Source organism: Cebus imitator, unplaced genomic scaffold (genome assembly GCF_001604975.1).
Source record: "Cebus imitator isolate Cc_AM_T3 unplaced genomic scaffold, Cebus_imitator-1.0 Scaffold545, whole genome shotgun sequence".
Classification (NCBI taxonomy): domain Eukaryota; kingdom Metazoa; phylum Chordata; class Mammalia; order Primates; family Cebidae; genus Cebus; species Cebus imitator.
This window is the reverse complement of record NW_016107860.1, coordinates 1,076,620-1,088,856: the sequence shown is the minus strand read 5'-3', so window position 1 is coordinate 1,088,856 and position 12,237 is coordinate 1,076,620. Positions and strand designations below refer to the sequence as shown.

At 44.7% G+C, this 12,237-nt stretch overlaps 1 protein-coding gene across 3 annotated transcripts in view; it reads right to left on the bottom strand.

Moving 5' to 3' along the window:
- Positions 1-2,233, bottom strand: part of TSPAN11 (tetraspanin 11) — a 79,902-nt gene extending 77,669 nt beyond the window's left edge. For 2 of the 3 annotated variants that reach the window (XM_017515253.2, XM_017515254.2), the window contains exon 1: positions 1,806-2,108. The gene's annotated coding sequence lies outside the window, so the exon portion shown is untranslated. The other variant, XM_017515255.2, reaches the window with a different exon arrangement.
- Between the last annotated feature and the right edge of the window lie 10,004 nt (positions 2,234-12,237).

Here is a 12,237-nt window from a genome sequence, read left to right as displayed (position 1 = left end):
GCAGTGGTGAGATTTCAGCTCACTGCAACCTCTGCCTCCCAGGTTCAAGCAATTCTCCTGCCTCAGCCTCCTGAGTAGCTGGGACTACAGGTCTGCACCACCATGCCCAGCTAATTTTTGTATTTTTAGTAAAGATAGGGTTTTACCATGTTGTCCAGGATGGTCTGGATGTCTTGACATCTTGATCTACCCGCCTCGGTATCCCAAAGTGTTGGGATTACAGGTGTGAGCCACCGTACCCCGCCTGTGCATGCCCTCCCTCCTTCTCCAGCCCAGTCCAGGGTTGGCCCTGGGTCTGAAGGTGCTGTAACCCAAGAGACAGAACTCTGTGGTGGACAGCCTAGACCTGTGACCTTGGCTGAGAAAGCTTTTTTTTTTTTAAATAAAAGACAGGGTTTCACCATGTTGGTCAGGCTGGTCTTAAACTCCCGACCTCAGGTGATCCACCTGCCTTGGCCTCCAAAGTGCTTGGATTACAGGCGTGAGCCACCACGCCCCGCCAGAAAGCTTCTTTATCTCCTATCTCTGGCTGCAAACTGCAACTGTGGAGGGTGCTCCTTCACGCTTCATTTGGCGGCATAAAGATAAAAGCAAGTTGGTGAGTATAAACGGCCTGGGCTCGTCTGGAAAAAGGTTCTCTGGAAACTCAAGGTATTCTAGGGAGACTTAAAGGCATCAAAGCCAGTTTTCCTTTCGTTCTGCAGCAGGCATTCACACAGGAACTATGGGGAATCACACAGGCCTGTACATATTTTACACATGAGTCCAAAGTTGGGTGTAAAATTTCTATTGTGCTGAATATTGTGGGAAGCAGCATGCAAATGCCTCCCCCTGCTACTCACAAACCAAACAGCTCTGGGCCACCTAAGCAGTGGCCAGATCACCAACCTGGCACCTGTGGGCCAGTAGGGCCCCTCGCCTTAAGAGTTCTAACTACCATCAAAGCACTTCCCGGCATTAAGTAATTGGAACCTCCAGTCCCTTGGGAGACTGGTGGGCCAGTGGTTATTACTCTCATTTTGCACGCAAAACAACTGAACCCCAGATGACCTACCTGTCCGGGGAACAATGCTACTGACACAGTGACAAACATTAAGTGCTGACTCAAACCTGTCTCCAGCCTCCAACTGCTGCTTTCCACTACAATCCAGCTGCCCACAAACTGAACACAGACTATCCACTTTGGCCTAATACCACCTCATTCTCTTTCTCACGCTCCCTGGCACACACCCTACGCCCCACAGTGCACTTAGGAGTTTTTCCAGAAGCTGCCTCTTCTCCCCACCTCCCAATACTTGCCCCGAACTGGAGACCTCTGGAACACTTATTCCTCCTGCACACATAGCAGCTTAGACTCAAGTTTAGATGCTGTCCCGCCCAGGCCAACTGGGCCGCCTCCCTTTCAGACTTTCCAGCCAATTCACACACGTGCACACTGCACATATTGCTGGTGAAAAGGATACACCCTAGACCCTTCCACGTCTTCTTTTCACATGGAGCCGGTCAACTGCACGTGCAAGGATGGGCACAAAAACACAGGTGACAGGGCCTACAGAGCCATGTTGTCACAAATACACAGATATGCCCAGGGAACACGGGGACACCCCTGCACAGGCAGACAAGCCCTCTGAAAGCCAGGCGCACCAGATACAGCTGCTGCCGGCACTTAACCCCTGCGTACCCTGCCAAGTCCCCCCCCCGCCACGAGCGTCTTGCTAAGACAACTCTGGGTCTGTCATCTTGGTGTCCGCATGAGCGGCCGCTAGGGTGGACAAAGAATGACATTTTCAAGAGCACAGACATACCTCAGGCACGTTGGACGACACGAGGCCCTCAGAGGCCCAGAGCTCTCTCCCAAAGCACAAGTGCAGAAAGCAGAGTCGGGAGCGTAGTTACGGACGCCGCGCTGAGCGTCCCGCGCCCCGCGAGCGTCCCAGGCGTTCCTGCCTCCTCCACTCCTCATCCCCAGCCGGCTTCCCTCTGCCCGCCTGGGGGAAGCTCGGGACAGTCTAGCTCGGGACCTCGGGCGGGGCGGGCAGCGGAGGCGGCGGCGCCTCTCCAGGACCCCAGCCCTCTCCCGCGGTGCCCCCACTACCCCGGCGCGCGTCTGCACTTACCCAGCCCGGGGCTCCGGACGCGGCGGCGGGAGCAGCGCCTAGAGAGGCGGAGAGCGGCGGCTCCCGGGGCCGCCCAGCCGCCCACCGCTGGCTCCCAGTGCTCGTCCCTCCCAGCCGGGGAAGGTCAGCGTGCGGACAGCCCGGCCCGCGCCCCGGCGCCCACGCAGGCTTCCTGCGGCCCTCGCGCCTCCCCCGCCCGCGCTCGCGACGCCCCGGCGCCGGCTGTCCCAGCCCCGCCGGCAGGACGAGCCCAGGAGCCCCGCACGCGAGCTGCAGGCCCTTTGTTTGGGAGTTGGGCTTTCTGCGATTCAGAGCACGCGGAGGGAATTAAGTCAGAGTGCGAGGCAGTTGTTTGGTTGCCCGGGGAATCCCTGCAGGGGGCGGCGGAGCGGCTTTCAAACTCCCGCCCTCCTCAGCTCCCGGCTTAGGACTCCCTGCCGCCTACGTTTGTTGGCCCCTGGGAGAGGTTGGCCTTTGGGGGTTCCTAAAGCCTGTCTGGTAGGAGAGAGCCTCTCCATTCCCTTTCGTCACCACCCCCATCACTGCCCTGTCCCTCTCAGAGTCCTGTGGACCATCAGCTTTACATTCTCTGGGCCCTGGGGAGAATCAAGGTCTCTCTATTCTGAAGCTAAAAGGAAGAGCAAAGAGTAGAGGCCATCTGTCCCTGTTGTGCCCAGATGGAGGTGCAAAGCTGGCGCTAACTGGACCGGCCCTAACAGTGGGGCATGCACTATGTGTTTCCCAAAGTAACAAGGGCCTCGTGCTTATCCAACAGAGTTCTTTTGAAACTCAGCTGCAGTGAGTAAGACTACCTATTTAGCAGGTTGCTAGATTAGGGAAGCCACGGGAGGCAGGGAATGCTGACAAAGCCACTGCACCCGGAGCACCAGTGTTCTAAATACCCGGGCTGGCTGCTGAGAAGAGCTTCGCAGAGGGGCCTCGCGGAAAGGAGATGATTGCAATAGTCCCGGGAGTTGAAGACCCTAACTGTGGGATCAGTGAAGAAGCGGTGGCAAAGAAGCGTCTACAGAGCTTGCTGCGCGTGGTGCGGGAGGAGCACACGGGCTGTGAGACTGGAGGAGAACCTGGAGTGATTTGAGCCTGAGTTTAGTGTGGGGCAAGTTGGTTTGGAGAAGAAGCCACCTTCTTCCAGGGACAGAGATCCAGCAAATGCAATTGGAAAGGTGATTCTGGGGTTCATGGGAGAGGCTGAGGCAAGAGTTGCCAATTTTGGAATAGTCTGGAAAGAAGCTGGGCAGACACGAGAGGTGGAAGGAGAGGGTAGAAAAGGTAGAGAGAACAGGGCTGAAGACCGAACCTCGGTCTACGGAGAAGGAGCCCACGAAAGGAACGGAAACCATCAGGAGAAACCATGAGGGAGGGTCAGGACTGTGCGGGGTGACAGGGCCCAGGAGTAGAGGGACGTTCAATGAGGGCCCGGGCTGCAGGGACACCAAGAAGGAGGACGCCCAAGAAAACAGGTTTAGATTTACAAATTAGGAGATCTCTGGGCAAGGTCGAGATAACTATGTGTGTGATGGGTTGTATAAACCAGGTTGCCACTCCTTCGCGGGGGGGAGGTGGGGGCATCTGGATCCAATTGGTTGATGCGGGGATACAAAGGTTCATCTCTTTCCTTCCATTAGGGAGGGTCCTGAAGGGCCACCCCAACTCCATAGCTTCCCAAGGGATCCTCGGAGGCCTCTGTGGAAAGCAGCACCGTTCAAGCTTATGTTCTGCCGAATCCTGCTTCCCTCCCTCTCTCAAGGTGTTGTTCCCAGGAGACCTCCCACGTGCCGATCTTCATCTCCGTGCAGAGTCTGTTTCCTAGAAATCCAACCGAAGGTACGGGGGCACTGAAAAAGGTCACGGGAGACAAAAGGTGGAATGGAGGTAAAACCCACCCCCATCTCTCAAGTGCCTGCGGGAGCGGAGGCCTGAATGAGCACATGCTCCGATGCCGCTCCCCGTCAACTCTGACGGAGCAGTTTAAACAGACAGGATGGTCAGAAAGACTCAGAGAAGGTAGTGTGCAGGGAAGAGCCTGGGAAAAGGGGAGCAAAGAGGAAGCTTATTCCTAGTAGAATATGAATGTTCAAAAGCCAGGTGGAAGAGAGAAGAGTGGAGTAGGCTTTAGGAGGGGGAGGATTGCTGGAAGAGGGTAAGGGTGAGGGGAAGTCAATATTCACCATAGTTAACAATATTAAAACAGCAACGAGGAAGGCAAGGATTGGAAAATGGCCTGGAGTGACTAGCAGTAGGAGAGGGTGAGTGATGAATGAAGCTCTGGACTAGGGTATTCCTTCTCCAGCACTATCCCCAGTAACATTAAACATCTAGAGTGGAGAACCAGTGGAAATATAATATGTAATTTAAAGCTTTCCATGAGCCACGTTTAAAAAAAAAATGCATATAAAGAAACAGGTGGAAGTAATTGTAATGATATATTTTATTTAATACAGTATATCTAAAATATCATTTCAACATGTGTCAATATGAAAAATTAACAATAAGCTATTTTACGTTTTTTCCTACTAAGTCTTCCAACTCTGGTTATGTTTTATGTGTATTGCACATCTAAGTTCAGACACTACATTTTCATTGGAAATATTCAATGTGCATTTAGATTTCATAATATTTATGGTTGAGGAAATAGATTAACAACCCTATGTTACTGCATACATACTTAGGCTTTCCAACAATCCAATCAAATGGTCAGTTTTAAAATTTGTTTATGTTAATTAAATGAAATAAAGAATCCTGTCCTTCAGTTGCATGTAGCACATCTCAAGTGCTCAGTAGCCACATGTGGCTAGTGGCTACCATATCAGACCACACAGGCCTAGAATTCTAATTCCTAGACCTTTTGATTTTGGCTTTGTTTTGTCCTCACCTTTTATGAAGGAATGGACCTCTTCTCCTATCAGCATTGCACCACTAACAATATCCTAACCTGTTCCATCTTATTTCACAAAACCTACTTGAAGAAGGTGACGGGGAAGATTGAGAATCCACCATCTATGAAAACAGAGATGGGAATTCAGCTTGGACTAGAAAAAGTTTGAGAAAGATGAGGTAAGAGATCGAAAGATTCCATTTTGATTGTTGTTCTGGGGTCATATGAGGAAGGCGGTTTATCTGCCAGGTTGAGTACTGCAGGGATTGAATGGATGGAGCTGTGAGAATGTACAGGACAACTGTTAGCACAGTCTCCCATTTGGCAGCTTCTCATGAGCATGGAGCATTGGCTGAGTCACAAACCTAGGACGTGGCTAAGTCTGGGTCTTGTTTCCTGCATTGGCAAAATGGGAAGAGTAATCCCTTATTTGGAAAAAAAAATGGAAGGGGCTAAGTGAAATCCTTCAGAGGAGAGTTTTAATCCAGTGGAGGCCTACGCCTCTGCTATGGTTTGGATATGGTTTATTTGTCCTCTCTAAGTCTTGTGTTGAAACCTGCTCCCCAGTGTTGGAGGTAGGGGCTGGTGGGAGGGGTTCGATCCCTCACGAATGACTTGGTGCCATTCTCTCAAGAGTGTTCTTGCGGTTAGTTCCTGTGAGGACTGGTTGTTGAAAAGAACCTGGCACCTCCTCCACACTCTCTGCCACCTCTCCCAACTTGTGATCTGCATATGTGGCTCCTCTTCACTCTCCCCCATGAGTAGAAGCTTCCTGAGGCCCTTGTCAGAAGCAGATGTTATCACCATGCTTCCTATACAGTCTGTAGAACCATGAGCCAAATAAACCCTTTTTCTTTATAAACTACCCAGCCTCGGATATTCCTTTATAGCAACACAAACTGACAAAGACATTTTGTGGGCCTGTAGCTCATCTTCTGTCCCTGGCTGGGTGCTGGCAGCTTCTGCTTTTAGGCCATGCTCTGGCACCATTTCCCTGCCTTTATGTCTGATAGATCTGTCAGTGGATGCAGTAGTGATAGAGTTTGTAGACACTCCTTTAGAAATTTAGTAAAAAACAAAACAAAACTTAGACTTCCTTGTTTTTTTATCTGAAATGACCTACATCTATTGCTACTTAATGATACAGTGTAGATCTTGTGAGACCCTGCTCCATGCCAGCACAGGGCCTGATATCCTCTCTACCCAGCAACAGTATCTATATCCATTCCTAGAAATGGAGTCACAGAAAATACCATTTTTTGTTTTGTGGATGGCTACACACACACACACACACACACACACACACACACACAGGACAGTGAGGAGAATGATCTGTTATTGTTGGCATCCCCAGGATATATGGCACATTAACTTGGCATTCAGGTTATACAGTAAACCCTCATAGGTCAGGAACTGTAAAACTTGCTTTTCTCCATCCTCTGAGCACAAGCTTGTCTTTCAAAACAATTTCTAGTCACGACCTAGGAGGGTTGCAAGGAAATGAAGCTACTCCTGCCTCCCTGACATTCATGTTTGGTTAAGCTGCTGTCCTGATATGGCCCTAATGAGTATGCTGTATAAACTCTCGACTGAGCTATTCTGAGGAGGAACAGCTAGGTTCTTGGAGATATTAATAAAAACATTCCCCTCAGGATACACATCAGAGACAGCTAGTCTCACTCAGCCTGCTTCTCCGTCTTTAACATGGAGAGAAACTCCTCTTAAGATTCTTTCTTCTCTCTTAGAGAGTGGAAAGTAGCCTTGGTTTTTTATCCATGTGAAAAATAGAGCTAAAAAGCCATTTTTCAGCATCTGTCTTTCTTCTAGAAGGACTGGGGAATGAACAGATGTAATATTGATCAGCTAGGCTTATCTTTAATGCAGCCTGCATTTGGCTATGAACTTAATGACTGAGCCTGCTGATTTTTGCAATAATACCTGGGGCTTAAGAGGTAAAGAAATGACCATGGAATTGAACCTCACAGTCTCAGGTATAATTCCCATGAGAAAGATGTTACAAGTAGAAGTTTTTCAGCTGTTTTCAGGCATACTTCCAATCATACCAAGAACATTAGTTGCACTAATTAGTGCTTGAAATATTGATCTTCATCAGCAGTGTCAAAAGCATTGCTCAAATGTCTATGCTCTCTTGACATTCTACATGAAGGAACTTACAGCTTGCTTCTTTCCCAGGAGAACATTAGTGGAGGCAAAACAGAAAAGCACATCTAGTATACAGAAAACATAAGTATAGACAGCTGAGCAAATATATAAATAACATACAAAATAACAATTATTTACAGCTTTCTAAAGTCTGCTTCTGTAAGGAGGCAGGTTCTCTGGACCCAAGGTCACTTTGGATAAATGTCATGAATTTTCCTGGAACAACTATCCTATTTAAGATTTCATATAAGATTTTTTGGAAAGAAGGGATTACATTTTAAAAAAAATATTTTCAGAAGTGTAACTAACATTTACCTATGCTCATTTTAGACAATTTGATCAGTATAAAATATTTAATAAGCAAGTAAAAAGTCACTTAGCCTCTTACCTGTCAGAAATAATCACTGTATTATTGTATTTTGGTGAATATCTTTTAATCGTGTTTGTGAATATGTGTTTATAATCTGATTTTTTAAAATTTGAGACTATATTCTAGTCAGCTTTTTATGTCAATGGATTTAAGAATATAATACATCATATTAAATGATGTAATATATGGGTATACCACAATTTATTTAACCAATACCCTATGAATGAATATTTAGGATCTTTTCTTTTTCTTTTCTTTCTTTTTTCTTTTTGAGTCTCGCTCTGTTGCCCAGGCTGGAGTGCAGTGGCATGATCTTGGCTCATTGCAACCTCTACCTCCCAAGTTCAAGTTGATTCTCCTGCCTCAGTCTCCTGAGTAGCTAGGGTTACAGACATGCACCACCACACCCAGATAATTTTTGTATTTTTAGTAGAGATGGGATTTCACCATGTTGGCCAGGCTGGGCTCGAACTCCTGACCTCAGGTGATCCACCTGCCTAGGTCTCCCAAAGTGCTGGGATGATAGGCATGAGCCACGTGCCTAGCTGGGATGTTTTCAGTTTTAAAAAAATGTTGATGATGTTGTTATGAAACACTCTTTCATACATATACTTACCTACTTATTCAATTATTTATGGCAAATTCCTAGAGAGTGAGTCACAGAAAGTATTTCTTTTGGTAGCTGGACACACACACGCACACACATATAGATATGTTCACACATACACATACACACATGTATATATACATATAGACACACATAAAAAATAATGTTTTAAACGTAAATATAGTTCTTACTTCTTGAGAAAAGACTGGGATTGGGGATGCAGTCAGAGAAATTTGACTAAACCTATAATGTTTTACTTTTTTCACAGGGAGAAAATATATGTTTAACTTAAAATTAGTTAAAAGGTAACAATAACCAAAAATGGACAAGATAAAGTAGTTATCAAGTGACAATCACACGTCATTGCAGATAAAACAATCTGTTTCCTCTGCTGAAAAAACTTAATGGTAACTACTGGAGGAATAGAAATAGGATGTATAAATGTTAAACTGCTAAAGGAAGAGAAAAGAAACCTGGACACCTAAAACCTTGATTAATCCAACAAAACAAGAAATGAAAAACATAAAAGAGACAAGAAAACACAGTAACTAAAAAGTACAAGCATCTGGACAAATAAGTCCAAATATGCCCATATTTTGTATTAATATGATTTGGTTAATGTGTCTGTTAAAAGATGGCAACTCTCTGGATAACAAAACCAATGCAGTTATATGTTGCTTAAAAGGGACACATGAAAAAACAACACAAAGTTTCAAAATAAAGCAGTGGAAAAAATATATTAACTAATGAAATGCTGGCACCAAGAAGTAGGTGTGCCAATATTAATATGAGATAAAATGAACCCAAAGCCAAAAGAATTAATGGTCGAAGAAGACTATTCATTTATTTAGAGATGGAGTCTTGCTCTGTCACCAGGCTGGAGTGCAGTGGTATTTTCTCAGCTCACTGCAACCTCCACCTCCCAGGTTCAAGCAATTCTCCTGCCTTAACCTCCCAAGTGGCTGGCATTATAGGCACATGCCACCATGCCCAGCTAATTTTGTATTTTTAGTAGAGATAGAGTTTTGCTTGTTGACCAAGCTGGCCTCGAACTCCTGACTTCAACTGATCCACCCTCCTTGGCCTCCCAAAATGCTGGGACTACAGGAGTGAGCCACTGTGCCCGGCCAAAGAAGACCTTTGATTTTGTTCATGTCCACCCACGAACCTTCATGCATAGCTTCAAAATGCATAAAGCAAAAATGATAGGACAAGTAGATGAAAAATAACCAAAGATTGAAAGGTGCACTCTCCAATATAGTAGCCACTAGCCACACAGCATAGCCAATAGTCACTAGGTTGTTTGATACTTCAAATATAGTTAGTCCACTTTTCCTGTGGAAATGTTCTATAAAGTGTAAAACATACATTTAATTTCAAATACTTGGTATAAAAAAATAAAGAAAAATAGCTCTAATATTTTAAATATTGATTATATTTTGAAAAGATCATACTTTAGATATGAGTTAAATAAAACCCATTAAAATTATAAGAACTTATGAACATGAAGAAGGAAACAACAGACGCTGGGGTCTGCTTGAGGGTGGAGGTTGGGAGGAGGCAGAGGAGCAGAAAAGATAAATATTGGGTACTGGGCTTGACTCCTGGGTGATGAAATGATCTGTACAACAAACCCCTGCGACATGAGTTTACGTATGTAACACACCTTCACATATACCTTCAAACCTAAAATAAAAGTTAAAAAGGATTACAACATAAACAGATACACAAAATCTATTAAAATTAATCTCAGTTTATTTTTGCTTATTTTAAAGCAGCTACTAGAAAATTTAAAATAACATGTGTTTCTCATTGTATTTTTATTGGACAGCACTGAAGAGGATTTAAATGAACACAAATAACAAATACGGGATAATTATATAAAAGAAACATTTTGACTTATCAGATTTTATGTTCTTTTCAGTCACACAATGTTTATAAATTGATCAATCACCTGACCATGGGAAGATCTCAAAAATATCTGAAAACTAGCTGTGGCAGAGGCTCTGATATCCAACCACAATGCTTTTCCCAACTCAGATGGAAATCCCCATTGCCTATACCAATTTCTGTTGCCCTCCCCAGCGATTATGGGGAGGTGTCTTTGCAGGTGGGGTCTGCAGATAGCATGACCCTGATGGCAGGGATTCTCTGTCTCTCTCCGTAGTCCATGGCACCAGAGGTCCTACTCACAAGATTTATTGAGTCAGAACTCCCCTTTCAGAGTGCAGTGACAACAGCTTGAGCCTAGAAGGAAATGTCCTGTCTACAAATGGCTCCATGTTAGTGGAGGCCTGGAAGGGGACAGGCCTGACTGGCTCAGCTATTCTGAAATATTCAGCTGATAACAGTGAGATCCCAGACTCTCTTCCCCACATGGATCTCATTACTCTTAGCTTGGGGTGCTCTGGAACTATTCTTGCCTTGTGTAGTTCTTCCTACTCATTTTTGCTTGCTGTTTTTTTTTCTTTCCGTCTCTTTTTTTCTTTTTTAAATCAATTCAGTCCTGCCTTTATTAAAAAAATCATAATATTTCTAGTCCGCAGGTAGCATTCTTCCTTGATTTCCAGCCATGTTATAAATATATTTTTTTCAAAATACAATTTCTGTTATTTCATGGTGCTTTGTGTAGGTGAAGATGTAGAAGCTGGTGTGCACTCTGACCTCCTGATCTATCATGAGACATACGTTTTGGTAGATTTATCTCAAAACCAGTCACCTTACTAAAGACACTTTTCATATTAAACACTGATGTATCATTACGAAGAATTCACGCAAAATAGTTTTCAGTGACATAAGAACTCAAATCAATTACGTGGTTGTGGACGGTTGCTCTACTGTGGATCCTTCTTGTTGCTAGGGATACTTTGAGGACAAAATTTAGGAAGTTCGATATAAAAAAAGGGTTTTGACTGCCTAGAATTAGCATCTCAATCTCTCTTCCTCTCTCCCCCTTCCTCTCTTTCTCTCTATCTCCTCCCCACCAACTCTTTCTTTCTTCCTTTTTCCTGGTTGCCCTCAACTATAGACAAGGCCTGCTATATGGGTGTGTAATCTGTGCAGTTACACAAGGCCCCACACTTAGATGGGCCTAGTACTTCATTTAATGCTCTGCTGTTGCTATCTTGAAATTCTTAACAATTTTTGAAAAAGAGGCTCCATGTCTTCATTTTGTACTGGTCCTTGGTATTTCTGTGAAACACCTAGCTAGTGTTATACATTTTCTACCCTAGTTAAAAGATTAAAGCTTGTGGCATTTTGCTGAACCCAAAGCGAAAACACATCATGTGTATCTTGGGAAAATTCTTACCTTTACTTCAGAATTGGTGGCGGTGGTGGGAGGTTTGAATTTGTGGGAAGGATTAGGACCAGAACCACATCCATTAGGACTCTTGTGAGCTGGCTTCACCTTCACCTCCTGATGCTCTTATTCATGCTTTCCTCTCCAGTCTATATCATAGCTTGCAGTTCAGTATACACAACCTGTCCTTTCTTCCACACATTCGCCCAAGTGGTTTCCATTGCTCGCAGTGCCCTTTCCCACCCTGTCTGCTTGGTGAATCCCTATATAATCTTCAAATTTTGCTTATCACTTCCTTTAGGAAGCCCTCCCTGGTCTCTCTAGGTAGTTAAGTGACTTGTTTTTTTATCTCATATCTTTAAGAAGAACTTAATCATGGAACAGAATTTTTTTATATACTTCTTTTCCACTATAACCACTAGCGTGATGGTTCCCAACTTTGTGTGTGTGTGTGTGTGTGTGTGTGTGCACACGTCACAGCATTAAAATACTAAAACACAACAAGTCAGGAATCATTGCAATGCAATTACTATTGCGGTATGAATGGTTTTCAAAGCAACTGTAAAAGCATCCAACTGTTACCATACTATTATTTGGTCTCTCTTTAATACTGATTTTCTGTTCTGTTACATTTTTTATGTTCCGATAAACACGAAATTGGCCAGATTTTACATTTCTTACCTCATATCATAGTCAGCTTACGTGCCCACGTTCCACTGTGATATGACTTTTTTGGGGCTGTGCTCCATTTGACAGACATTGCTAACATGTATATCCCATTAG